Below are 27240 nucleotides of genomic sequence, written 5' to 3' on the forward strand. Positions count from 1 at the left end.
TTTAACTTAACAGGGGAATAAATGATGCAGATTTGTGAATCCATTATGGTTTTGCCAGTTTCACTTCTAAATACCTCTCCTGGTTTGTGTGTGCATGAGTGTGTGGCACAGAGACTGCAAGAAAGGAATCATGTGCATGTGTGCATGAGAAAGAGAGAAGCCCCAGGTGAGCTCCTGGGAATCAGGTGTTGAGTTTGCCGTTTCTGTCGCCATGGAGACCAAAACATCCAGTGAGGTGCTAACAATGTCTCCTTTAAGGGGCTTTAAGCACAGACAAAGGTGCTGCCTGGAAGCTCATATCACATGCCGCCTGCTGAGTTAAATGCAGCAGGGGAGCACAAATCCATGCAGGCATGATTTTTCAATCATGAAGGTATGTCAAACCGTAAGTAACACAACCTCTTCAACTTTCATTTTTCGAAAAAAAAATCTCCCCCTAAATGAATATTTTTCCCACGTCACGCAATATCACATGAATATCCTCCATCTGCTTGTTCCAGCACTTCATTCTGTCTGTATGAAGCTAATGTTGAGGAATTATAATCCCAGAATGGTTCCATCAAACAGTGATATTTAAAGGTCCCATATTGTATAAAGTGAGATGTGTTTTTTATAAATACTTTTATTATTAATACTGTGAAAGTATCAAAGCCTCAGTCCACAGAGAAATGCACACAGCCTGTATTCAGAAACTGAGCCTTAAAACCAGCTGTCAGGACTTCTGGAACTTTGTGATGTCACAACAAAGCAGTCACTGCTCTCAGCCATGCTCCAAGCCCCGCCCATCTGGATCCACCATCCAACCTTGCAGGACTTGGTTTCTCTAAATGTTCACCTGAAATCTGCCATATTTAAATTGAATCGCTCAGAAAACAGTCAGCCAATCAGAAGAGAGGCTCAGATCCTCTGTTCTGATTGGCTGACTGACGTGTTCTTACTAGAGCTCCAGAGAGAAGCCTGAGAGAGGAGATGTAAAACTACACTGAGATGGTTTTTGGCTCTTAAAACAACAAATATATCTTCTGATGGATATTGACACTACAAAAAAACACAGGAAAGGTTTAAACTATGGGATCTTTAAGATTAAGTCTTGTGAATCATTTTATATACAGTTGAAATCCAGACTAACATAGTTGATATCCTTGGAAATGTAGGAATCCTTCCTTCAATTTAAAATAAAGTCGTGTGAGGCTGAAGAGTGTTTGGCCATGAGGCGTATATTTAAAGTCACAGACCCACCTGTTTGTCTATCAGGGTTTTGTCTGTCATGTTCCTGAGCTTCAGTGTAGCAGATTATATTTAAACCGTAAGAAGGAGACAGAAGAGTTTCTGATAACGCTGATGTCTAAATATGTCCCTGGAATAAGTCTGAAGCTAAAAACTTCAAGTCCTACTGTTGCTGCTTAAGAACAAGCAGTTCAGTAAACTAGTTGTAATCTGTGGTTTTCTGTGTGTGTGTGTGTGTGTTCTAAATTGTGCACTATCTATCTGTGTATGTGTGGAACACAATTGAGGTCAAACACCACCTGTGCCCTGAGCTACAGCTGCCCCCCCCCCCCCAAATCAGAACATAGTGTCATGTTCTACTACCACAGAATAATATAATCATTTGATTCAAACTCTACTTTGTGAAATGAGGTAGAAAGCCAGACACACTCTGACACAGCTGACGGTGCCCCCGTGACCCTCCAGCACCTGCGAACAAGCAGCTTATCTGGATGACTGTCTGCATCACACACACGTGTGTCTTATAAGAATTTCCTTACACTGAAACAAGAACATAAACTTTATAATATACGGCCAAAAGTATATGGACACATGCATTTGACCACCTGGCTTATAATGACCAGTGTGGGATGGTCTGTTACTCTTGGTATGGACAACTACACCCCTTAGTTCCAGTGAAGGGAATTCACAAACCCTCATCATACAGTTTTTTAAAAATACAATAGTGTCCTTTCAACAGTTTGTGCTTGTCTGTACAGAAATTGTTTTCCCAGTTTGGTGTGAAAGAACTTGACTGGTCTGGTCTGGACAGAACCCTGACCTCAGCCCCATCCACCACCTCTGGGATGAGCATGAATGCCGACTGAGAGCCAGACCTCATCACTAAAGATCAGTGTTGGCCCTCACTAATTGTCTTGAGTCTGAATGGGAACAAATCCCTGCAGCTGGGTTCGACATCTGGTGGAAAGTGCAGCATGTTAATGCCCATCATACAACGGTGTAATGCTTGTCCACATACTTTTGACCATGTTACTTCAGCATGTGTGACAATAGCTAAACACACTGGATGAGGCTCTAGTTATATACAGTTTTTTATTAGACACATATACTGTGAAACATCAACACAAATAGAGGGAGGTTTTAGGTTTTAGTTATTTTCAGATGTAGATTATAAAGATGCTTCTCTCACTCTGACTGTGCTAGTCACCTGCACACATGTGCACCATGTGTTGCAAAGTACTTACAGAGTGTAAGCAGTTGCGCTGCATTAGCCAAAATCTAGACATACAGGACTCAGGTCGGGTACAGGTCTCAAATTTGTCGTTATTAGTTGGGTTCAGGTCTTAGATACGAGGGTATGGGCCAAGTGTGGGTCTAACAGGGGTCTAATGTAGAGATGCAACTGAGTGGTATTATAGAAATTGTTGGATTCATTGTTTCTGGAGCTTGACACATTCAGGACTAGGACTAAAAGTCAGGTCTCTGTCTTAACTTTATGCAAGAGCAATCTATCACTGCAATACTACTTAAATCAAAAAACGTTGTACATACAGTAAGAGAGGCTTATCAACAACTTAATAGATATGTATTGTTCTCGGCTGGTCTTTGTAAGAAGCCTGTAAACTCTTTGAAGTGGAGGACAACTATATCAGTCAGAGAAATTGAGTTTTTCTTCCACTGCTTTTACCAACAAATGGGCATGTGTGCACTTTTCAGTTTTGTCTTTTATAGGTTTAATTGGTCCCCTGAGTGGGCATGTGTCTGTGTGACTTTGTGTGTGTGCTGTAATAACGCAGTGATTCAGAAAGAGACACAATAGTGTTGTATATCTCCCCGACACATTCCCTGGTGTCAGAGAGTCACTACTGTACAATCTATCAAGCATGTGGTTAAAGCTTTTTTTCTTTTAGAGGAGAGCCTGCAAATTGCACATTTGCTGTCATGGGAGAAACAGAGGCAGTGGACTGAGGGAAGGAAGGATGGATGGAAGGAGGAGGGGGAAGGAGGGATCCTAATCTGCCCGGCTGCAATGCTAGACTGAAGCAAACGATGCAGGAGAGACAGAAAGAGGACGACAAAGGAAGTGAAGAGGTGAAGTTCTGGTCGGGACAGTGATTGTCTCGTGGATTTAGGAACAGCAGTGCTTTAATGTATGAGTGTGTGTGTGGATGGAAGGGCAGGGGGTGGGGGGGTGGGAGGGTGTTGGACTGTACAGTGATGATGAGGCTGTGGGTTGCTCACTGCCTGCTCTATTTCTGTGCTTATTATCCACGGCCCTCAGCGCTTTTCATATTTTGTCTGCTGCTGTAATAACTAGAGTGGAAAGTACAATTTAACTGAAGACACGAATAGGCTGCTAAACATAGACATTGGTGGAGTGGGGTCTGGGAGAGCACACACACACACACACACACACACACACACAAAGAGAATGGTTGCATAATATGGCGCGGCACTTTTGTATATATTATGCATAAGCGTTTTTGGAGGGTGCAGGGATGTACACAGTGTGTCATCACTGCTACATTATCATTAAAATTCAAAATGTGACTGAGCAGACATTTTTGTTATCAAGTTTTTTTCAACATTAGATTTTCTGTGGTTGTTAAATATGGCAACGTTCACACTGCAAGTCATTAAAACTCTGCTAGAGACGATGTCTTTGTCCCAAAGTTTCCAAATTAAACAAACATATTAGACTCAATCTGAGGTGAATATCTAGAATATTCAGGCCACGTCAACACTATTACGTTTAAGTTTTAAAATGCATCTCTTTTGCTACGTTTACTCCTGCTGTCCATGTAAAACGTTTAAGTTTGAACTCTGGGGTTGTGTTGTAGTCTGGACAGACAGAGACCACAGACTTTTGGAAACAATGATAGCATTGCTGATCTTGTTGTCTTTACTAGTTCAGTTAAAATTCTACATTTTAACCCTACAACTGTCTTTGCTGTTCCTCCATCATAGTATTTTCTGCAACTAATCAACTGCAGAGTAGACAATTGGCTTCCTGTTTACAACGCCTCGAGCATGCCCAGTGTACGTGAATGGTCATGTATGTTTGTGTATTCAGGCGTGTTAGCAGGACAGACAGAGATTGTTTTCATTTTAAAATGAAAATGTATTAGTGTGGACGTAGCCTTATTAGATTTGATGGTGCAGCCATGAGATACACTGCTGGATTTAGAAGTTAGAGTTAGTTAGAACAAGCAGATACATGAGTTAATGATTGAAAAAGGTGCCAAGTAGAGTGAAACAGAGGAGTTCAAGTTTCAAAGAGAGGATCTTTTCATCTGGTCCTCACCTCTGCAAAGGACTGAAGGATTAGATTTGGGGTTATTAATGAGGGTCCTCACAGGTATAGAACTGTATGTATGTGTGAGTGTGTGTGTGTGTGTGTGTGTGTGTGTAGTATGCAATCATGGTGTCAGTGGGATAGATCCACTGCAGTGAGCCATGCAGAGAGGCCATATTTTCTGCTACAGTTACATATGGCCACTGAAACACTCCCCCCATGCATGTGGTGTTCAGAGGTATTTTCACCATAAAAATAATATTTGCGAACACATATTTAAATTATTCAGCTTGTGTGCAAGTGTGTGATGAACCTCTGACTTTGTACAGAGAACATCACGTCAGTTTGTCTCTGTGATGACAAGATCACTAAACAATGAGACAAACTCCTTCCTCATGATCTCTAAAATACTTACGTTATGCTGAGATAATCACTTAAACATTTAATCAAATCATTTCTACCCATGTCTCCTCTGGAGCTCATCATGCACTGCAAAAAGGGAATTTAAAGACAGTACAAAAGCTTTGTTTCTAGGAAATGAATCTTATTCTTGTTTAAAAAGAAAAGTAATCCTGTCAAGCATGTTTAGCATTAGAAAAGTAATCTCATTTTAAGAAAACACACTAACAAACTTATATTCCAGCTAATACTGAGCTGATTTTACCCAGGAACAAGCTATAATGATGTTTTACATAATAACCCAGTAGAGGAACAAGACTGTTTTCCTTATTCTAAGGGTAAGACCAGACAACTTCTCAATTTAAGGATCTGATGAAACGACAACATTTAAGTTTGTGGATCTGTTTGTCTGCATGTCTCACAAACACCAGAGAACTGAGCTCATGGTAGTGTCTGAGAACATTTTCTGATCTAAATACAAACTAATGGATTCTAGAAGTTCCACTGTTTTCTGACTGAGTCACGATGTGATGATACATGCAGTAGGATCCTGCAAGCATCATCGTGAGTACAGCTGTTCACTGTTAACTTATTCTTGTGATTTCAGAAACATTTATGCAGTTCCCAGGTGAGAAAAAAAAATTCACAGCCATGTTACACATGCAGAACAAAGAAGCTCAGCAGACCCCTGCTAAGTGCCTTTCTTCTGAGTGAATGAACATCTGCAGGGGTAAGACCAGGCTTAAACATCACAGACTAGACACCATGCTGCAGTTCACATCACTGAGGCCGGTTAAAATGCATCACTGCCCCTGGTGGATCCTGCACATCGGATTTACATCGGCTGCTTTGGCCTTAGTGAGCTGTGCGCTGGCCGCGAGTCATGTGCACTCCAACTCAACACGCCGATTAGCTCTGCTGCCTCAAACTTTCCAGCTCAGCTAATTCAATGAGGAGCTTTCCCCTAACTTAGCTCTCTTGATCTCTCCTCTGTCCACTGAACCAGTGGACTCATTACTGTTGAGGGTGGATTCAGGTCCTTTCCTGGCATTGACCGATCCTGTCTCACACAATTAAACCGGTGAAAACTGCTCCACCTGTGCAGACTCAGGTTGTGTCACACACACACATACACAGGCAGATGTCAAGTCTCAAATAAACTATGGGATTGCTGTGATACAAGAGTGTTGTTGGGATTCTGATGGGAAAACTAAGGAATTTATATGCTCTATGTATTAACTTTAATTATGTGGTAATGTGTGTTTTTTTCTTCTTTTCTTTCTCTTCTGATTCCCTCTGACCCTTTAGCATCATTTTCAATCCAATCGAGTTCACTGTTCTCTGCTGAGTTTAAAATTGATGCATGAGTCAAGCAGACCACAGCCTCATTGCCTAAACCACAGGCAGGACTCTGGATGTGAACCCCAGTCTCTGGTGTGACAGTCCTGCACTTTGTACATCCGCCTCAACCCCCTCCTCTTCCTCATGTTGCCTCTGCATGTTGAAAAATGATGTTACAGGGGAAAATAGTGCCTTAAAAAGCGACACCAAGGAGTCTGGGACCATGAGTTGGGAGTGAGAAGGTGCTGAAGTAACAGGATCAGGTAAAGGCCAAACTGGGCATTAAAAATGCAATTTAAATACAGGTCCAGGACATGATTATTTTCACTACTTAAATTAAGAAAATTATATTTATGCCCATCCAGGGACTTAGTCAAGAGGGACATAATTACAGGATTGGGACTGAAAGTAATGGAATTGGGTGAGAATATAAGTGCCAAATTCATTTAATCTTGGGACCATGGTGTGTGATTATTTGCTCAATTTAAATTCAGAGAATCACATTTCCACTGTGCCGTGCATACTTAGGGACTGTGGACAGAGGCTCTGGGATAGTCACATGGGAAATAATTACAGGGACATGGAGTATCAGTAACAGAACTGAGTGAAGGCGAGATTGGAAATGACCAACACAAAGTTTAACTAGACAGGAAGAAATAAACCAAGCAGAAGAGGGAGGAGGTTTCACTCTCGTGCCTCCCTCTCCTGTGCATTTTTGATGTTAAAAGGACTAAGAATATGATTCTGACTCTTGCAGTGAGATGGATTTTTGCTGTTGTGGTCAAAAATAGGGACGATGCCCCCTCAACCCGATCTGCCTCTTTAGTTGGGTGCAGCGGACAGGGACACGGCTGCAGAGCAGATAGAGAGGGGAAGGGCAGGAGATAAATGACACACACACACACACACACACACACACACACACACTAATACACACTTTCCAAATGAACCAGACCCAAATCCGTCCGCTCCTCTTTTCTCTTTTTTAGATTGCAATATCATGCTGGCTGAAACTCTCTGCGAGCATCTGCGTTTTTTTCCTCTCTCTCTATCGCTTATGTCGCTCTGTTCATCTGTTGAGCTGGCTCTTTGTTATGCTCGCAGACAGACAGACGGACAGGCAGACAGACAGACAGACAGACAGAAATCGAAACAGTCCACATCTCTCTCTCCCTCTCTGTGCAGGCAGACAGAGCCAAGCAGACAGGAGCTGACTCGGTAACGGGTGATGTCATCCTGCAATGTGAGCGTCCCCGTGCTCCTGATCCCATGATGCAACACTCTGGTGACACTGTGAAACAGGTTGCTGCTGCAGGCTGCCTCCAAAACTGCTGAGCCGCCTCTCTTTCTCCTTTTGCTTCTCTCTCCTTTTCTGTTCTCGTGCATGTTTTTGCTTTGCATCTCTTCAACATTTCTCTGCCCTAAATAAACTATTCCCTCATTACTCCCTCTCTCCAGATCTCTCATCTCCGCCCTACATTTTTATTATTTCTGTTTTTTTTTTTTCACTTGATCAGATCCCCTCAGCACCATCCTTCCTGCTCCCCCTCTTCTCCTCCTCCTCTCCTCCTTTGCTCTCTTCTATATTTGCTCTCTACCCACACAGCCCCAACCCCCTCTCCCTCTCCACTGGTTGTCAAGGCAGCAGGGCACCATGGCTCAGCATTATTCATGCAGTAGCACAGTCAGCCAGCCGCTCACACAGACAGACAGTCAGACAGACAGGCAGTCAGATGGGCACAAAGCCAAGTAGGAAGGCTGCAAGGCCTTCAACCGGTCCAGCAGAGTCAGGCAGACCTGCTCTGGAGAAACATTTAACTCCTTCCTGTCTCCTTCTTCAAGGATAAGCCCAGTTTTATAACAAGTTTGGTTTCATTGTCATAGTTTCATTCATATCCTCAATGAGAACAACTTATCACGTTATTTAAGCAAGTTAATGGCTAAGATCTGGTATCAAACATCACACGTCTTTACTGCTGACCATTTCTAATGTATGCTGTAGTTTTACTTATCATCAACTTGTCTATGGGAGTGGAAATGAAAACTGAAAAATTAAGCCGACACAGTGAAGAAGCTGCAGTTCCTCTAATGACCACTAGAGTCTGGCTCCAGCAGTGAGTCAGTCCCCAGAGACTCCCATGTTCAAATGTCCAACTTCACAGCAGAAAGAAACATGTTTACAGCCTGGTACAGAAACTGTTCTGGTCTCTAGAGCTAATTTCCTCCTTCATGACGACTGTATGGCTGAGTTTTATAGAACTCACCTGTTTACATTTTATTAAGGCTTAGAGTTATGAATAATTGAGGGCATGGCCTCTTTGAGTGACAGGTGGGTGAGTGTATGTAAACTAGAATGCACTGAAGTCTCGGTTCCACACATGCCCCACCTTTTGACCATTTTGGTTTTTTATTAGCTGGGGGTTAGGCGGAGTCAGGTATTGCCAAGATGGCAACGGTGCAGCAGCCTGCTCTTCAGAAACCTGTGGGTGACGTCACGGAGGCTTCATACATCTTTTGATTAATTTGAAAAGTCTTCATTGGATTGACCAAAATAAAAGCAGACTGTGATTGATTCCTACTTAAACAACTTTTAGGTCTATAAAAGCAGATTTTTATCGTGACCAGGAATTAATTGAAACCACATTTAAAAATAACTGAATGACATGCCGTGCAAAATGGTTAACAGTGAAGTAAAGTGTACAGACTGATGAGTGGTTAAGGGGTTAACGTGCAAAGACACTAGAACGGTTCTTTAGAATGCAACAGGAATAAGAGCCTGATAAAGGACTGAGAAATGCAAATAAATGCACTCAAGCTTATTCAAGCTTGAGAACAACTGTGGTGTGTGTGTGTGTGTGTGTGTGTGTGTGTGTGTGTGTGTGTGTGTCTACTTCCCATTGAATCGTTTGAGGCCTTGTTTTATCAACAGCGAGCGAACAATGAGCAAGCTCTCGGCTCGACAGCAGCACTGAGGCAGAGCTGCTCTGGACGAGATTACAGCAGAGAACAAACGTTTCTTATCTGATCTCTAATACAGTACATCAGTCAGGAGGATGACCTCCTCCATCTTCCTCTGCTCCACCCAGACCTCTCCTCTGACTCTCTTTCGCTCGGCTGCCACCTCTCTCTGTTATCTGTTTATGGGTCTCGCACAAGCACTTGCTTTGCATGCACCATGACGTATCTGAGTTAAAACAAAACTGGCTTTGAAACCAACTGCGTCGCTAATAAAACGCATGTTCAAACCTGTGGCAGAGTTTCCTCTACACAGTTTAAACAATTTCACAGAGAAGAATATGGGACAAAGTGCTTGATTTACCAGTCTATCTATGCTCCAAACGTCATGAGCTATGGGTGGTGATACTGTGGATACAAGAGGCTGAAGTGAGTCTCCTCTCAGGCGGCTGGGCTCACGGTCAGGGACAGAGTGAAAAGCTACGACATCTGGAGGGAGCTGGAAAGACAGTTGAGACATGTGGTCAGGTATTCTGGACACATCCAGCCAGGAGGAGACCCTGCGTCAGATCAACAACACACTGGAGCAGAGACAGGCACCTCAACTGCTGTGTTTAACACAACTACCAACACAACCCAGACTCACACAGGCAGCAGAGAATGATGGACGGATGACTAGCATGCTAGATTAGCATGCCAGGCTTTATTGGATAGATGGTGACCTGGTGATCTCCCAGTGATGTATAAAAAGAGCTGCGGCATAGTTTTCCTCGCTACCAATTATGGCCAAATATGGTACTGCAACAGGAAATTCCCTTCCAGCCCAGAAAGCATTTTCTCCACAGACCGCCACTATGGAAGACATGTACAAAACTGCTGACAGGGCGTCTTGAACAACACAAAACATCAGTTACTCCTCTCTCTATATGAACTTTAAACAGTGAAGCTTTCAAGGTGCCTTCAGATTGAATGTGAAGTGAATTTCGGAGGCTATTTCAGAGGGTTTCAACCTCACTCTTCAGACAAATCTGAGCACCTTTAATATCTGGAGTAGAACCAATAACATGCAAGATGTGCCAAGTCAAAAGATTACAGCTGTTTCTACATCAGATTTACTGCGACTGCACCATCATAGGCATAATGGTCTCATCAAACCAGCACAATGACCCAGTAAAGACTGTAGAAAACCTTTTCTAACCCAGTTTAGGTCGGAGGAGCAGCACAGTTAAAGCTGTGTCACAGGCAGGCAGAGCTGAGTGTTTGCTGGCTGGAGGTGTAAAAGCAAAACAGCAGGTCATCTGAATGGACAGTGAGAGACGCAGCAGCAGCAACCCCCAGCATTTACAGGATGTTTGTGTGTGTGTGTGTGTGTGTGTGTTGGGGTGGTGAGGAAAATCTGTGGCAGGTGAACAAACAGATTCACCCTGAGAGCCAAAAGGGACAGACAGAGCCTGTGTTTGTCACACTCACACACTGCCTGCTGTGGGGACAAAGGTGGAGGGTCACAGAGCCCACAGGGCCATGGCAACCACACACACACACACACACACACACACACACACACACACACACACACACACAAACAGGCATGCACACACAGTTACTGTATTTCCATGACACCCACAGCTTACACTAAACTAAATGAAACACGTCAGAGTGAGCCAAGCTGACCGACCGACACCGCCTGACATAAGAGGGATTCCAACACCCCCCCAGGCGGAAATGGAGGATTTGCTGTCGGGGGAGAGGAAAAGTAAAGAGGGGGAGGTGAGGAGGAGGAGGAGAGGAGCATGTAGGGTAAACACGATGGTCCTGTGGTGGAGAAAGTATGTAGAGATGCTGCCAACAGGTCCGGAGCCGGAGCTGCAGAGCTGTGGGTGTTGGAGAGAGACAGCAGACACGTCTGAGCGTGGGCATCAGCTGAGCTGCTACCAAGACGTGATGTGACCCAGTTCCATACAGTATGATGGTTTTGTAACTGGTATATTCTGTAAACATCACTGTAAATTCAGCAAAAATTTACTTTTGTTTTCTTCCTTCTTTTCAGCAATGAGCAGCAGTGCATTGTGGGACAGTCCAGCCCACTTTTGCTTAATTTAAATCAGGGGCTGATTTTTTGAGGAGGACAGAGGAGAGTCTGACTGGTCAGGGAGCGCCAGCAGCACCTTCTCCATCACATCACAAGTCAGATATTAAAAATAAAGAAAGTCCCTGAGTGTTTTCCAGTAGATGTTTGGTGCAGTCATTTATTTAACACAAGTAAACAACCTTATGAAGGCTTCGTGTAAACATCAACCACTGAGTTGATGTCTTCAAAGCAATGATTCCAAGAAACTTAAAGGTCAAAGTTTAAAGGTAAAAGGTCAAAGAACTGGCTGTGCTGACAAAGTGTGTGTGTGTTTTTGTTTTGTGTGTGTGTGTTGGCTGTGCCTTGGGCTCTGCCCTTGAGACAGCCACGCTAAGACAGAGAGATAAGAGGAGGTAGGAAGACAGATGGGTCTTTCATTCCTCAGATCTGCCGACCTCCTAATCTTACTTTGCTCTCAGTGAAACAAGTAAGAAAACACATTATTCTACCTTTAACGCTGTTCGTCTTCTATCCTCCATCTATCAGTGGATGTGCTGAGAGTTTACTTCAATTTCAAATCGATCCTCAGTGTCAGACACTAACTTCCTGTAGGTTTGAGTGGTTTAGGTGACGCGTCCCTTAGAGAGGCAAGATTGGTGACAGAGACTTTGTGGTTTCAAATCCTCTCTGGGTCTTTAAAGTTCCCCCAGACATTTTTAAAACTCTGTAAAAAATACTTTGCTATGATTAATGTTTTGTTTACCACAGTTTTCCCACATAGACACTAGGTCTGAAGCCCCGCCCACCACCTGCTGGCTCCAGGTGTCCAGGTGAAAGAGCAGAGAGGATGAAGATGTTAGAGGAGGAAACATCAGAGACTCAGCCTCATGTTGGAGCCTCAGTCAGACCCAGACTCAGAGGAGGAGTCTGTTGAGACCAGAATCAGAGACTAGCAGACGGATCAGAACGGCGTAGTTAGCATCTTTTATTTGTTTATGTTGTTTGTTAGCTTGTAACTGGCAGTGGCTGACACAGTATTAGTGGTTGTGCTAATGCTAACTCTGGCTCTCTGTACTGACAAGTTTTCAGGTTTATTTAGCCCTATAGCTAAGTGTTCTTGTCTTTGGTCCCGACCCTGCAAAGAGTTAACTCCAGCATGCTAAACAGAGGGTGAAGCGAATGTCTAACTGAGCATCTGAATATCATTGTGACAGCCAAAGACCGAGATAAAACAGCAGCCAGCCTGCCGTCTCTCCCCCTCCATCACCAAATGCCCTGCCTCCAAAAAAAAAGATCCCCTGGTTCCTGCTGTGCTGCTCGGAGGTACTGACTTTTACTGAAAACCCTTGATCTTGTTTTTGGCTTATAAACTTTCTCACCTCATTACTCAGCAAAATGTCACAATGGCTCCTTGGTGGAGCAGAGGAGTTGAAGTGTGAATTACTGACATCAACACTGAAATGACCTGAAATAACTTTAAGCCTGACATAAAAAGGTCCTTTGGTGTCAGGAGCGAAACTGAGGCTGCTTGTTTTAAAGCTGAGAGCGCCACAATGCACCGTATGAGTGTGTGCGAGTGTGATCAGCTTGTGATCCACTACATATGAGATTAGAGGTGAGGCAGGCTGGGAGCAGGAAGGGGGATATGGACTGAAAGGATGGCTTAGTAATGTGGAAATAGCTAAAAGGCACAATACCTCTCCCCTTCCCTTCAACTCAGCAGCCAATGCAGCGTAACAGATGAGAAAAAATAACTTTACAGAGCAAGAAAATACACACATGCACACAGAACCAGCTGTGGAAGCTGCAGAAAAGCAAATCCAATCAAGGTTTTTGCAATAAATAATCAAATAGAAGATATAGGGCAGATCGTGAGGAACAAAAGCACTTCTTTACATTTCATTTTCCTCATTTTGTGCAAATCTACATGAGCAGTGTGTGTGTGTGTGTGTGTGTGTGTGTGTGTGTGTGTGTGTGCATGTGTGTATAAACAGCTGATTAACCTTTAACCTGCCTATGCAATCAGCACTGAATCTAATCCAAACAGTTCATCTTCCTGTTGCCAAAAAGTGTCACAACATTCTGGCATTTAATGTGTCACTGTGGTCGGCTGGTGGTCACCATGGGCAACAGTAACCCATGGTGACGGAGCCACACTGGGCCATCAGGGCAGGGACGTGACAAGCGACACCATTGTGAATGTGTGTGTGACTTTGTGTGTGTGTGTGTGTGTGTGTGCATGCGTACACGTGTGTCTATGTGTGACAGTGTCTCTTTGCTTTGTGACTTTGTGGCCCTTCACACTGAATAATTGACGGGGGCCATGTTTGCTGTGTCGCCCTGTAGGACACAGATGCTGCTGATGAAGTGTGTTCGTGTGTTGAAATCTGTGTCAGGTTCACTCAGTCGTAAAGGTCACACAGGGATGATTGTGTTACAATAAAGAAAAGTTGCAACTAGTTAGGAGTTCATTAATTAATGTGTATTATAGAATAGTGCTGTGTAAGCTTAAAGGTCCATCTCTTCATTAGGAAATGCTTGTTATTAGCTGAGGAAGATGAGGTCCGATTGGCTGACTGTTTTTTGAGTGATCCAATAAAAATATAACAGATTTCAGGTAAACACTCAGAGAAACCAGATCCTGCAAGGTTGGATGGTGGGTGGGGCTTGGGGCATGGCTGAGAGTGGTGACTGCTTTGTTGTGACATCACAAAGTTCCAGGAGTCCTGACGGCTGGTTTTAAGGCTCAGTTTCTGAATACAGGCTGTGTGCATTTCTCTGTGGACTGAGGCTTTGATACTTTCACAGTATTAATATAGAACCTAGACCTGCTTTATAAACAGAAAGCACCATCTACCTGTAGACTATATAGGACCTTTAACTTAAAAAAGTCAGCTGTTATACTCCTATATACTGTATTATCTCGGTGTATCAACATGGAACCTGTGGAACAGCTCACTGTCAGTGGATACACAAAGAAAATCAGTTATTGTTAGATCCTGGTGCTACTTAATATTTAACCGCCATGCACATATCTGTTCTGTCATGATGATGACAAGTGTTTAGCTGACTGAAAATATAGAAAAAAAAAAAAAAAAACTTTAAAGACTGCAGTTCCAGTTACAAATATTGGTGTGAATCTTCAATTAATATAATCTAACACAGACTCTACAGACATTTAAAGTTATAGTTTCATGTCATTTTAAGTTTGCACTTGATTCAAACTCTATTTCTAAAGCATCTTGTAACTAACTCAACATAACTAAAGTTTTGTTTCACGGTTTCAGAGAGGTCTGACTATTTGACTGCCAAGAAGTTAGACTGAGGAGACGCAGGTGAACATAATCCACTGACAAGATAATTGTATAATGTACTGGATTAATGAGATTGTTAGAGGAGACAGAGGGCAGGGTTCCTGTCCAGGTTGAAAATATTTGCCCTTGTCATTCAGAGTATGTAGATGTTTTATATTCTGTCAAATTGTTTCTATCTGAAAACTTAAATGACTGTAAAAAGAAGAAGTGAGAGCTGTGGAGCAGTAAATGGATGGTTTAGCTAACGGGCAAATGCCTTAGTCCACTCAACCAGGGAGCCCAGTTACATAAGCTCTCCATAAAAGTTAACAGAGCAGCGTCAGAGCTTTGGCATCCACTATTCTGAAAAGACTACAGGACCAATGTTTTATTCTACCAGAAGGAAAGTGCGTTGGACCAGAGCTAAGCTGGATTTCCTCCCTGGTTCAGTTTGGGACAGCAGAGACTGAGGAGAGTTCCTCACAGGACAGAAGCAGAGGTAATCCAGGTGAGCCCGTTACTTTAAAACTCTGTCTTATCTGCACAGTCATGAATGTGACACACAGACACAGAAACGCATTCATAAACAGACTAGGCTTGAGTAATGAGATCTGCTACAGTTGGCTTTCAATGCTAATGGGATTTTAAGTGTGTCCTTACTTAGTCTGATGAAAACCTTTGGATGAGGAGCAGTTGTTCTTTCTACTGGATCTTCCTATTCTACCTCTCTCTGAATTTACCTATAAATTCATCCAATGGTTCAAGGGCAGTGGCAGCATTGTAATGTTTTATTCTTAGTCCAGGGATCCAATTTAAATAATTAGAGTCAATGTCAGCCAGTTGGTCAGTCCACTATATTTGGTTCAGAGTGAAATGTCTTGACCATCCACTACTATGCAGCAGCTGAGAGCTTGGTAAAGAGCTGCTGATGCATTAGCATTATCACTGTGAGCATGTTAACAAAATGATGTTAGCTTTAAATGAGCTCCTAACCTGTGTTTCTTTCTGGCCAAAATCCAAAGCATTTTGAATAATGTATAGTATGAAAACCCAATAATGGCAAGAAAATCAGTTGGAAAGTTTTCCTGTAGAGGATTAAATGGGGCTTTAAATAAAACATGAGGTCTGGAGGTCATCAAAAGCAGAGTGGAACCTGGAGAAAGCCATTTTATTGATGACATAGACGGCAGTATTATCGGCATAAAAATGTATATTGGTGTGCTGAGGTGGAAACAAAATCTTTCTGTGTAGAATAAACAAGAGGGGACCCAACATGGATCCTTGTGAGACACCTTTATCAGCATTTTGGGGATTTGGCTTGAAACAATTTCTAGTAACACTAAATTCCAACAGAAAGGTTTGGACCAGCTGCAGGCACTTGGATCTGTTCACAAAGAGAGCAACATGTTACTTTTTTCATGGATTTAAACAACTATTTACTGGCAAAGAACACAGTTAAGTGTCTATCAACGTATATAAACATTCATTATAGCCTCAGTTGTAGATAATTAGAGAATTGTTTTTAGAGGCTCAGTTCTTCTGCTGGTCCTGGTGTATGGATCTCACAAACACTCAGAGGTGACATGAAATCAACATTTATCCTTCTTTACCATTGGCCAGCTGTTACCTTAGCCCTTGTCATTTACTCTGCCCCCAAGCCAATCAGGCTAAGAGGGTACATGTCATGAGATGAAGCAGACAGAGCTCTTTGTCTGCACTGTACATGGTGACCAGGAGGCTGGTGTGCTTCACTCCAATCTAGGCCACGCTGTCACCCACATGCTGTCTGCTGAATAATTATAGCTGAGTCGCGGGCCCACAGTGACATCCACAAATCCTGAGTGCAAATTAAAAAAGACAAATGTAAACCACAGCACACACCAGCGCGCAGGGACAGGACTGCTTCATCTTCTCACTCCTGTCCATTAATATTTCATGTCTTCAAAAACCTTAAAGCCCTGTATCAGTGCAGTGTATCATGCATGTTTTAGCCAATGTGCATTATTTGAATTTCTACAAACCATTTCTGAAAACATGCTGCTGTGTTTTTAACTGTTCTCTTTATGACCTTCACAACATTTATTCTTTTCATTAAAAAATCAAGCAGCTGGACAGTGTAGCAAGAATATTTGAACTTCCTGTTGAGATTTTTCAAACAAGTTGATCGGAAACAGGTTGAAACATTTTACTGCACAAACAAATGACTTGTACTTGTTTTGAGAAGATATGGATTTACAATTCAAATAACTCAGATAAAGACCTCTGCAACATGTGCTTCCTAGAAAGTTGAGAATTCTGTTGAGAACACTGTAGCGTAAAGGTCACGCAGCAGCAAAGCTGTCTTTAAGTTTGCCTCGGGTTAATTCAAGTCAAGGATCAAGTCAAGTCCAAAGATAAGAGGGTAAGTGAATTCTCAAATCTTCATAAGCAAAACTGCTGTGAGGCTTTGCAAGACCTGCCAGCTGCCATCTTTTTAGCAGGTCAAAACCAGATATGTTAATGTTCTGCTTTCGAGTCTCAAATCCAGTTATGTCTTCAGGGAGTAAAGTATAAAGTGGCGTTGAAATCCATGTCAAATATGATTGAATAGTTTTTGGGACTTAGAGTCGAGACTCATGAGTCTAAATCTCATGTCTACAATTATGTGGAAGAGTCTGGGAAGATTCATCTCCATAAGAGATGAAACTGGACGGAGTTGGTTCATCCATCAAATGAACATTTTGTCCATTTTTATCATCGTGTAAGTCGACGAGCAGATTGTGTAATAAGATTAGAGAGGTCAGCTGTAACATGTATTAATCAGGCTTTACACAGAGACGCCATGCACAGTGTGTGTGTGAGTGTGTGAGTGTGTGTGTGGGGAGACCAGGAGGACTCCCTTCACACAACTCTCATGTGCACAAACAGACACACACAAACACACACGGCTTCTAATTCATTTGCTTCTGTTTTCTTTGTATATTTACTGCAGTTCAACCTTTCATTTGTTAAATTAATTCACTTTCAGATGTTCTGCCTTTTCTTGCTTTGTTAATACAGCATCAGTTTGAAACTGATGTTTATTTTGATTGAAGCACATCCTCCTGTATCTGTCCTGGACACGCAGGGTTGAAATTAATATTCATCTTATCATTTCACTCAGAATCTGAAGGCTAACGCGACGGTTTCCTGAGTGTGTGAGGACCACAGCAGAGAATTTCTCTGAGCTCTCAGCTGTGCCATGGCAGGTTACTTTATTTATTTATTTTTTGCCTGAAGCTCTGCTGCACAGCGTGACGTCCGTTCAGCCCACCGGAGGACTGAGTCAGAGCTCAGGACGAGGAGATGTGTTAATTTAGATGCACATGATTTTAAATGGACTGTAACCGTGTGTGTGTGTGTGTGTGTGTGTGTGTGTGTGTGTGTGTGTGTGTGTGTGTGTGTGTGTGTGTGTGTGTGTGTGCATGTGTGTGTGTGTGGGAGTGTATGTGTGTGTGTGTGTGTGTACAGGGGGTCTTATCAGGTTGAGCAGCTGTTTCCTGCTCAAACCCAGTGGCCAGCAATGCAAGACCACTGAGTGGCCACAGGGCAGATCCAACGTGCATATGAAAAAGAGTAAAATAAAAAAGAGATCATGTTTCTGTGTGTGTGTGTGTGTGTGTGTGTGTGTGTAGGAAAACGAGAAGGATTGCAGTTGCAAAGTGAATGTATATGCAGGTGTGTCTGTGTGTGTGTGTGTGTGTGTGTGTGTGTGTGTGTGTGTGTGTGTGTGTGTGCACTTGTGTGTCCAAAATGATGGATTAGTGGTTGAGGTTTGGAGGATTGGTGGAAATGTAGCATGAAAGCTCTGCCCTGGGGCAGAGACGCTACTGACAACTGGTGACCAGTGTGTGTACGTGTGCGTGTGAGATATAGAGTGTGTGTGTGTGTGTGTGTGTGTGTGTATGTGTGTGTGTGTGAGCGTGTTGTGACATTTATGCAGCTCATTGAGGCATCTGTGCTTCACAAATGACCCTGAAAAACCTGGCACACTCACACACTTAAAGGATAATTCTGCCATTGTTCTAATTATTCTATATGTGTGTTATTCTCAACAAATCTAATCAACACAAAACCAACAATGTGTACGTCCATTTCTTAATACTTCCTGTCTGTGGCTCTCAGCACCGAGCCCATTGGTTCCAGCTGAAGGTGTAAACCTTCAGAAATTACTTCACAAATATATAGTTTCATTTTTTTTAAAGTCCAAGTAATTTCCTGAAAGGTCACTGAAGTTTTTAGCAAACGTCAAACAGGAGGAAATAGTGGTTTTGTTGGGGACTATTTTTAGTGGCGGATTAATCCACATTTGGTGATGCAGTAAGTATTTAGGGCAGAAGGGTATGTTTTACTGAGTCATTGAAAACAGTGAAGCTTTATGGCACACAGGAATGTGATATAACACAAGAAGGGGGATACGTTGTCAGTGCAGATGACGGCTTAATTTCTATGTTGCATAAAAAATAGACCCAGGGAGAACCAAGATCAGGCTCTGTTCTGCAGACGAGCAGAAAGTGAAAGTGAAGCGCTGCAATACACACGAACATGAACACACTCAAACAGACACACACACACAGAGGAACATGATATTAAATTTCCCAGAAGTGTAGATGTGAACATCGCTCTGAATAAGCTGTTGCTCTCTTCTTGTTGTTTCTGCCGCAAAATGGATTTTTGCACAAATCTTTCAAAACACAATCCAATCCTAGAGTGGTTATAAAGAGAAAAGCAAGTTAAGTTAGAGTATTTCTACAGACCCTTGTGGCTTTAAGCTTTTCATTCAGGTATTTTGTGGATTAAAAAACTGTAAAAAGCACAAATCTTGCTGCACTGTGAGATTTCGAGTCCTACACTGCACGCTGAACTTGAAATGAAGCGGCAGGGAGGTTTTCTCCTGCGAACTTTACGATTCCATTGGGTTTGACTTTTTGAAATTAAATTATGGCTGTTTTGGGTGCATGCATGCTTCATGGGTTCATACCCAGACTGCAAGTGTGGCACATATCTGATCTTTTCATGGCTGTCTAAACCATGAGAAACCACGCAGGATCTGACTTTCCTTCGTCCAGACAGCCGTGAAGAGATCAGACATGAGCCGCAAAGAAAAGTCAAAACTCAAAACTCAGTCAAAACTCACTGTGATTAGATTAGAGCTGCAGAATGCACAGTGCAGATGTTATAGTGCTTTAAAGCCAAAGCATTTTTTTTAAAGTTAAAATGGATTTAATGAATCATCAGTCCACAGTTACAGTATTTTATATATATATATATATATGTTGTGTTCTACATCCAGATTTATAGGATGGCAGTGGTTAAAAGTGACTGTGAGGTTCAGTATCCACGTAGTTGTTCTTAACTTATAAATTTTTACTCAGCAAAGTTCCAATAAAACATAGATTTTTATCTAAAGGAGCCTCTGACTCTTAAAGTTTACCTCGGCTCATCCTCGAGTCCTTGAAACCATGAAACTTTGAAGTGAAATATGCATTTTTCAGTCACTTGAAACCTTTGAATTTGATGGTAAAAAGACACATTCTTTATCCTCTTTATCACACTACTGATTAAACCAGTTAATTTAAGGTATATTCAAAAGAGCAGCACTTGCACCAACACTTAGATGATCTCTTCTCGCCTGGATTATTGTTACTCTCTATTTTCGTCTGTAAGTGAGTCTGAAATTTCAGAGCGCAGCAGCTTCTGACAAACTCTAAACAAAGAGAGCATCCCACCCCCACTCTGGCTCAACTTCACTGAAGTTTAAGATCCTCCTGATCAAATTATCACATTCACAGCCCCCCATGGCCCGCTCTTATATTTCTGAACTTATATAACACTACTCCTCATCAAGTTGCTCTTACATTTCCCACAGTCCAGGCTCAGAACAAAGGGACTGTGCTCTTTCTGTTTTAGCTCCAGCTTTATGGAACATCCTCCCCCTCATTGTCAGGTCGTCTAAAAACTTTTAAAACCCACTTGGCTTTTTATGAGATTGTTGCTTATTCCTGTTGGTTTTATCTGTGTTGTGCTTTTGTTTGGTTTACTATATCATTTTTTATTATTGAGTTTTATGGAGTTTATTACTAATTGTGAAGCACTTTGTAGCTGCTGTTTTGAAAAGTGCCACAGTTTCTCCTTCTTCTTCTTCTTCTTATTGTTATTATTATTATTTCATGGTGCTCGCCAGAACACCTCTGCCTATCGTTTCCTCTGTGAACTTATCTTTTTCCCAGCGTCAGCATGAGTCAGCTGGAGCTGAGCGAAGCAGGATCGATTAGTTGATTGACAGAAAACTGAATCTGGAACAAACATTTGCTGGTTCCAGTTCCTGAAAATGTGAATGTTTGCTGGTTTTCTTTGTCTTTTTTATGTTAAAAATTTGTAGGAAACCAAAAGGTTTAGGTTAAATTCACCAATCTCTCTCTCTCTCTCTCTCTCTCTCTCTCTCCACACATCTCTGTGCACCTCTCGCCATCTGTTTGCACGTGTATGTGTGTGTGTGTGTGTGTTTTCTGTGTGTGTCAGTTCGTCTCCCTGTCAGTGTGTCACAAGCTTCACTGTGGGAACATCAACCCAGCATTAATGACAATGATGCGTCAGTGACATCTCTCACTCTGACACTGGCCAGATGCACAAACGCCTGCAACATCAATGAATGACAACCGAGTGTGTGTGTGTGTGTGTTTTTGTGTGTGTGTGTGTGTGTGTCTCAGATCCCCTACTGTGCCGGAGCAGGGGAAAGAGAGGGATGACAGAGAGGAAGAAGTCATCAGAGAGATGGAGAGGCATGGAAACAGAAGAGATGCCGATACGAGGGGGGGGGGGGGGGATTCTGCAGAAAGAAAATGATGATATGGAGATTTGCCATTGAGAGGAGAAAAGGAGGGGAGAGAGAAGAAAGGGAGAGCGACATCTGCTCCAGCTCCCTTCACACCAACGCGACACATGAGGGAGGACGTCGGCCCGGCTGCCTGAATTTATTACACTAATAAGATTCGTCCCACAGCTCGATGTATGTTAAACAAACACAGTCACAAAAAGCTGTTCCACACTTCAAACTTTTATCTTCATGACTGTTTGCTTTATATAGTTCTGAAATGATAGAAGACGTTGGTTCAACCACAGTTCATCATTTAAAAGTTTCCTTTGAATGACATTGTGAACATAATGAATTTAGTTTTAATTATTTTAACTTTGTTACTGCAAATTCATGTTTCTCATGTTCTTAAAATGAGCCCTCTTTCCTCTTTCAAGTTCTAGGAAACTAAAACTACACTGTCAACCCTCTGACTGTGGAACGGAGGATGGATGGAGGAGTGTTGTGGAGCAGCACAGTGTGACTGAGATGAACTGGTTCCTGTGACCACATGTACAGGAACAAGTGTAGCTTCCTGACTGAAATGTCCACCCTGGAAGGCGGAGCTATAACCCTGCTGAACATAACCTCCTGCATCGCCATGAACACTCAGTGTGATGGAATACATTCGTACAGATGTGGAGATAACGGCCACTTCAGCAGTGACTGATCAGGTGTGCGGGGTTTGAACTTCTCTCTAAAGCTCTTTTTTTCTATTTCTGACACTTTTCACACAAACAACAAAGAGCGCAACACCATGAAGGCCTTCAAGGAGAGACTGTCTGGAAATGTGCTACAGAGACAGAATTCTTGGAAATAGAGATCTAGGAAGTGGTTGGATACAGCGAGGAGTAGAGGCCATGATGGCGTTTTTTCACTTCACCTTCCTAGGTGGACACAGAGAGGTGCTGGAATGAATCCTAAAACCCAGAAATACATTAGCATTTTAGCACTTCCTGTTCCCTCGTCCTGAAGTCTCTGGGTTTCTTGATTGGTAGCTATAACAAGATCTGTCGTTGACACAAGCTCAAGACATTTTCACACTTTATCCTACAACATAAAATCCTTCAGTAAATCCCTCAGCCCTGATTCCTTGAAGCTTTTCGTTTGCTAACAAGCGTCTAAATGAGACGACAGAGGTCGTCGGGGACGTTAAACGTCATCACTCAAACATGAAGACTGATCTCCTCACCAGTCCACCTTTACAGCCTCGCTGTGTTTCTACAGACTGTCACTAACTCTGTCAGAGGAAAGGCTTCTGTAGAAGAGCTCAGAGCTGAATCAGACCACAGGCTGAAGTTTATTGTTTATTCATTGGCTTTTTGTGGAGGGAACCAGGGTGAAGTGGCGACTGAGCCGAGTGGAGATGAAGCTGAGGCCTGTTCATCGGACTCCTCCCTCTCACACGGGCTTTCCTCCCCGTCCCATCCCTGGTTTTATCGTCACAGGCTAATTGATTGTTGACATCATGAAAAGCAACATGCAAATGAAGCTAAACAGGCCATCGAGCCGGTGTGGGGATAATTAATGACGAGGAAGGAGAGAAGAAGAGGGGATATTGGAGAACAATGGAAGCTCCCGGACGTACACAACACCAGGCGACAGAGGAGAGAGAACAAAAGCAATATTACAGAGAATGAGGTGAGGCGTTGGTTGGGTGGAGGGGGGGTGGTGGGGTGAGAGTGTGTGTTTGGGAGGGGAACAGGCGAATTGGCTAAGAAGAAATGAATGAGGAAAAATGGTGAGGGCTAAGGCATTAATAATTAAGTGTGACACACACACACTCACAGACACACTCACAGACACACAGTGGGTAAGCCATGACACAGATAAAGGATAATGCCCCCCTGTCCCCTTTACACCCCCCCCCCCCCCCACCCCCCCCCCCACCCCCCATATTGCTATAACTATATTGGGCTTATCGCCTGGACACAGGGCACCATTCACCACCACAATATCATCATTATTTACACCCAGATGGAGGGGGCCTATTGTTAGCTGGACACATGTGTGTGTGTGTGTGTGTGTGTGTGTGTGTGTTGTAGATAGGGTGGGTGGGGGGGGTGAGTGGATAGTGGTGGCTGGGGGGGGGGGGGGGGTCGTGGGATGGATGGCGAGGCCACAGATTTATGTCCGCCTGTGTCTTGACCTTGTGCCCTCGTTGTCCATGGGAAGCCTCCGCAGGTCTCTGTGCTGGTGCTGGTGTGTGTGGGGTGGGGGGCGGTGGGCGGGGCAGTGGGGCGGGAGGTGGGGCGGGGGGAGTCTAGGGGCGAGTGCCACTGCTAACAATAGGCCGGACAGTGGGAGAGAGGGGTGTGGAGATCACATATGGAGGCTTGAGTGGGAGGTGAGGTTTAAGGTTGGGGTGCAGGGCAGACAGACAGACAGAGTCCATGTTCAAAGTAATTGAAGGATCAGTATTTGGCATTTTCAATTAATGTTCTGACCCCAGTGTTTCAGTCTGCTCTGCTCTCAGACACAGGAACCCTCAGATAGTAAAGCCTGGTGACAATGGCAACAGGAAAATCTGCCCTGAATGTTTAATAAATGTGACATCTGCTGTCGGGGGGGAAATGAAGCTGAATGGTTTCTGCTGTATGTTGAAGACTTTTTGTTTTTTACAGATGACAAAAGAGATCAGTCAAAAATGGGCTTTATTTGTGACAGTGAAATGAGAACATGGGCATCAATCTCATGTCTGTGTCTGTCAGTACAGAGCTGGAGATATGACGTGGTTAGCTTATCTGAGCTTGGATTAGCTTAGCCTAGAAGCTAGAACCAGGAGGAACAGCAAGCATGGCTCTGTCCAAAGTTCAGAAACACACAGACGTTCTCTCCTCTCCTTTCACTCTTAGATAAAGGTAAAGAAATCTTTAAAACTAATTAACACTTTCATACCCAGGTCCAGTCCAGTTAACCCTCTCTGTCCTCTGCAGGTCAGGAGAGCTCAGGATAAAGTACCAAAACTCAGAACATGGTTCTAAAGCTCAGGATATGGTTGAAGAGGAAAATGTAGAACAAGCTTGAAATATATGTCGACCAGAGAGTGACATACACTCAGCGAGTTCATAAAACACCTGACAAACAGACAAACAAGCCCGGCTGCAAAAACATCTCCAACCATCAGAGGAGTCGGAGGTGACAGGGCGTTTCGTCAGAGGTCATACAGTCAAACAGCAGTGTTTCTTAAAAGCTCGGTTTCCAGAAAAAACTCTACAAAACCCTTAAACAACGACACCCAGGTGGTCCAGGGAACACGTTTCCAGTTTCAGCTTCTAACCCAATGGTTAACCCGACATTGGGTCAGGCTGGGTCCTGAGCAGAGAGCGGTTCAACCACAGTGATGTTCCCTTCTCAGAGGTTTTTAAAAAATAGTTTCTAGAGTCCTGAAGGATGAAACTCTGGCATTTCAAAAGAAAGTCTGAAAAACGTTCTGTGTAGCAGAGCGAGCCCATTTCTTCTGGTTTTTTTATATGAGCTGCTCTGAGCGATTCTTTTTCAGCACAGCCTCCTCCTAACATCCATCCTCAGCGTTCATGCACAACACTGGCAGCAGAATACCTTTTTTTTCTTCTTTGTTGACATGAATTTATCTTCCAACCCGTTCTGCAGGTCCTGACATTCAGGGCTGAGGGAAAAAAGATGCATATTTGAAATTCATCCATCATCACTGTGGACATGACGGACACTGTTCCCAGGATGTGTCTGTAATCTCACACCGTCTCGATTACTTCTAATTAGTGATTTTTTTATTTTAGTAAACTAGACCAAACTTGTAGCGGACATTTTTGATGAGCAGGAACGAGCCGGCAGAGTTGTAAAGATTTCCAGGCCTGGGGGGTCTGTGGGGAGGCATCAGAGGGGTGGTGTGGAATATTCATCGTAAGCTGGATGGAGAGGGAAGAAATCTCAGCTGTGGAGAAAAATAACTTGGAAGGAATTTTAAACCTCTGCATCAAGTGGCCTTTTTAATACGAATTTACCAATACGTTGCCTCCCCTCATGGGGAACGTACAACACAGTCAAGTACAACAGCACAGCTCAGGGGTCACTGATCAAATCCAGTGAAAACATCTTCAGTGTGACTGAAGAAGCAGAAAAGATGCTCTCCGATGAAACCGCAGCGGCTGCCTCCAGACAATTACAGTCACTGCATTACCATCTCCCCCTACAGCTATGTTCATACGCTCTGAGTGGCTGAATGCTGTGGGGACGGTGATTTATGGATAAAAAGGCCCCCCTCCCTGGAGGACCCTGGCAATCTAATGTGAGGGCACTTTATCAGCCTGAGCACAAATCAAATCCACATGTGCAAAATAAATGTTGGAAAGGGAGTTGAAGGGTTATCAGAGCGATCTGAGATGAGCCAAGGACTCTGGGAAAGTTTGCATGATCAAGTCCTTTCCCATGTAAACGGTTTAAATAATTCATTCACTTTGTCGTATTTTTGTGATGATGGGAAGGTTTGGCTCATCTCATGACTGAATACGCAGATGACTGCTGCAGTCGGTGTGTTGATGTTCTTTCATTCACTTTGTGTGAGCAGGTGTCGCGGTGACAGAGGTGTGCAGTCGCTCTGCAAAGTGTCGTCACTGAAAATGAGAAGATTATAGTTTCTTTCTTCAAAGTGCTTCGTTTTCTCTTCAGCTTTTGTCTTCATTTCTGTCTTCAAGTTCTGCATGTCCCCTTCATCCACAGGAACATATCGTGTCTTGATGTAGTCCAGTTCTCTGCAGATGCTACACAGAGGAGAGATGGTGTGAGACTTGCTCATTGCTCCTTTCAACAGGCCGAGCTGTGGCAGTTTCCAGCCGCTGACTTCCAGCCGCTCTGCCTGGCTGTGCTGGGTGAAGCTGCGGCTGCAGTGGTCACTGCTCAGACTACGGTTCTATGATGCTGTGGATGTGGCTGCAGTAGCTGTACCGTGACTTCTCTTTGCTGCTTCTATTAACATTAACCAAGACAGCATTGTTAAGGATTCGAATCTGCAGCTTCAATCCGATATGACATCCAGTCACTGTCAGTGCAGTCGATCTCAATCAGCCTCAGCAGTCAGAGTTATCTATGTAGCTGCTGTCACTCTATAGTCACAACATTTTCAGACAAAACCTCCCCACATTATAACTGTTAAAGCTCTGTAGCTCTCAATCTGACTTAAATGAGGACTGAAGACAAAATCTAGCGCGGATATAGTCTGAAGAAAAGAAAAAATATTTAATCCATAGTTTACTCAATTTAAAGGTCCCATATTGTATAAAGTGAGTCCAAATGATCCAAATCCAAGAACACATTTGTTGTCCGACCAGCTGCCTACCTGTGAGCAGTGATATGCACACTTGGCTGCCCTGATGGACAAGCCCATTCTGACTGTAACAGCCTCTGTAATTTCCCCCTTGTCTCTCTCTCTTTCTCTCTTTCTCCCTGAGACACGAGGTCAATAATGTAAATCTGAACACTTGACTCTGCACGCGAGCGAACACATTCAGGGCGCTCTGTGGGCTGCAGATGCTTGTGCTGAGCATCACAATTCGATTACACAGATTAGACTTACACAATCCTGCCCTCAATAACAAAAGCAATTTTGATTTTGGAGCATGCAGGGGAAATGGAAAGAAAATAAGGAATGTGAAAGAAAAATGCTCTGTGGAGCAGAGCCTTCAGGGATCAGGAGGAGGGAGGAGACTCCCAACATACAGGGACGAGTCAGTCTGGATTCATTTATGTCCGTCCATGAATGAAATGTAAGAAAAGCAGGAGCAGAGGAATGAGGCTCCCATTGTGTCCAAAATGC

The 27240-nt window shown here is 43.3% G+C and overlaps 1 protein-coding gene and 1 long non-coding RNA gene across 5 annotated transcripts in view; one reads left to right on the plus strand and one right to left on the minus strand.

The window, feature by feature from the left end:
• The window catches only part of pik3r3b (phosphoinositide-3-kinase, regulatory subunit 3b (gamma)), a 192591-nt gene that overhangs the window by 27448 nt on the left and 137903 nt on the right, over positions 1-27240 (minus strand). The gene's annotated exons all lie outside the window — the stretch shown is intronic.
• LOC139626311 (uncharacterized) lies at positions 14802-23084 on the plus strand. The gene is made up of 3 exons (XR_011692201.1): positions 14802-15086; positions 21307-21605; positions 21848-23084. It is a non-coding gene; the product is annotated as an uncharacterized lncRNA (long non-coding RNA).

This window comes from Trachinotus anak, unplaced genomic scaffold (assembly GCF_046630095.1).
Source record: "Trachinotus anak isolate AG129_WGS33_773 ecotype Australia unplaced genomic scaffold, CSIRO_AGI_Tana_v1 ptg000010l, whole genome shotgun sequence".
Classification (NCBI taxonomy): Eukaryota; Metazoa; Chordata; class Actinopteri; order Carangiformes; family Carangidae; genus Trachinotus; species Trachinotus anak.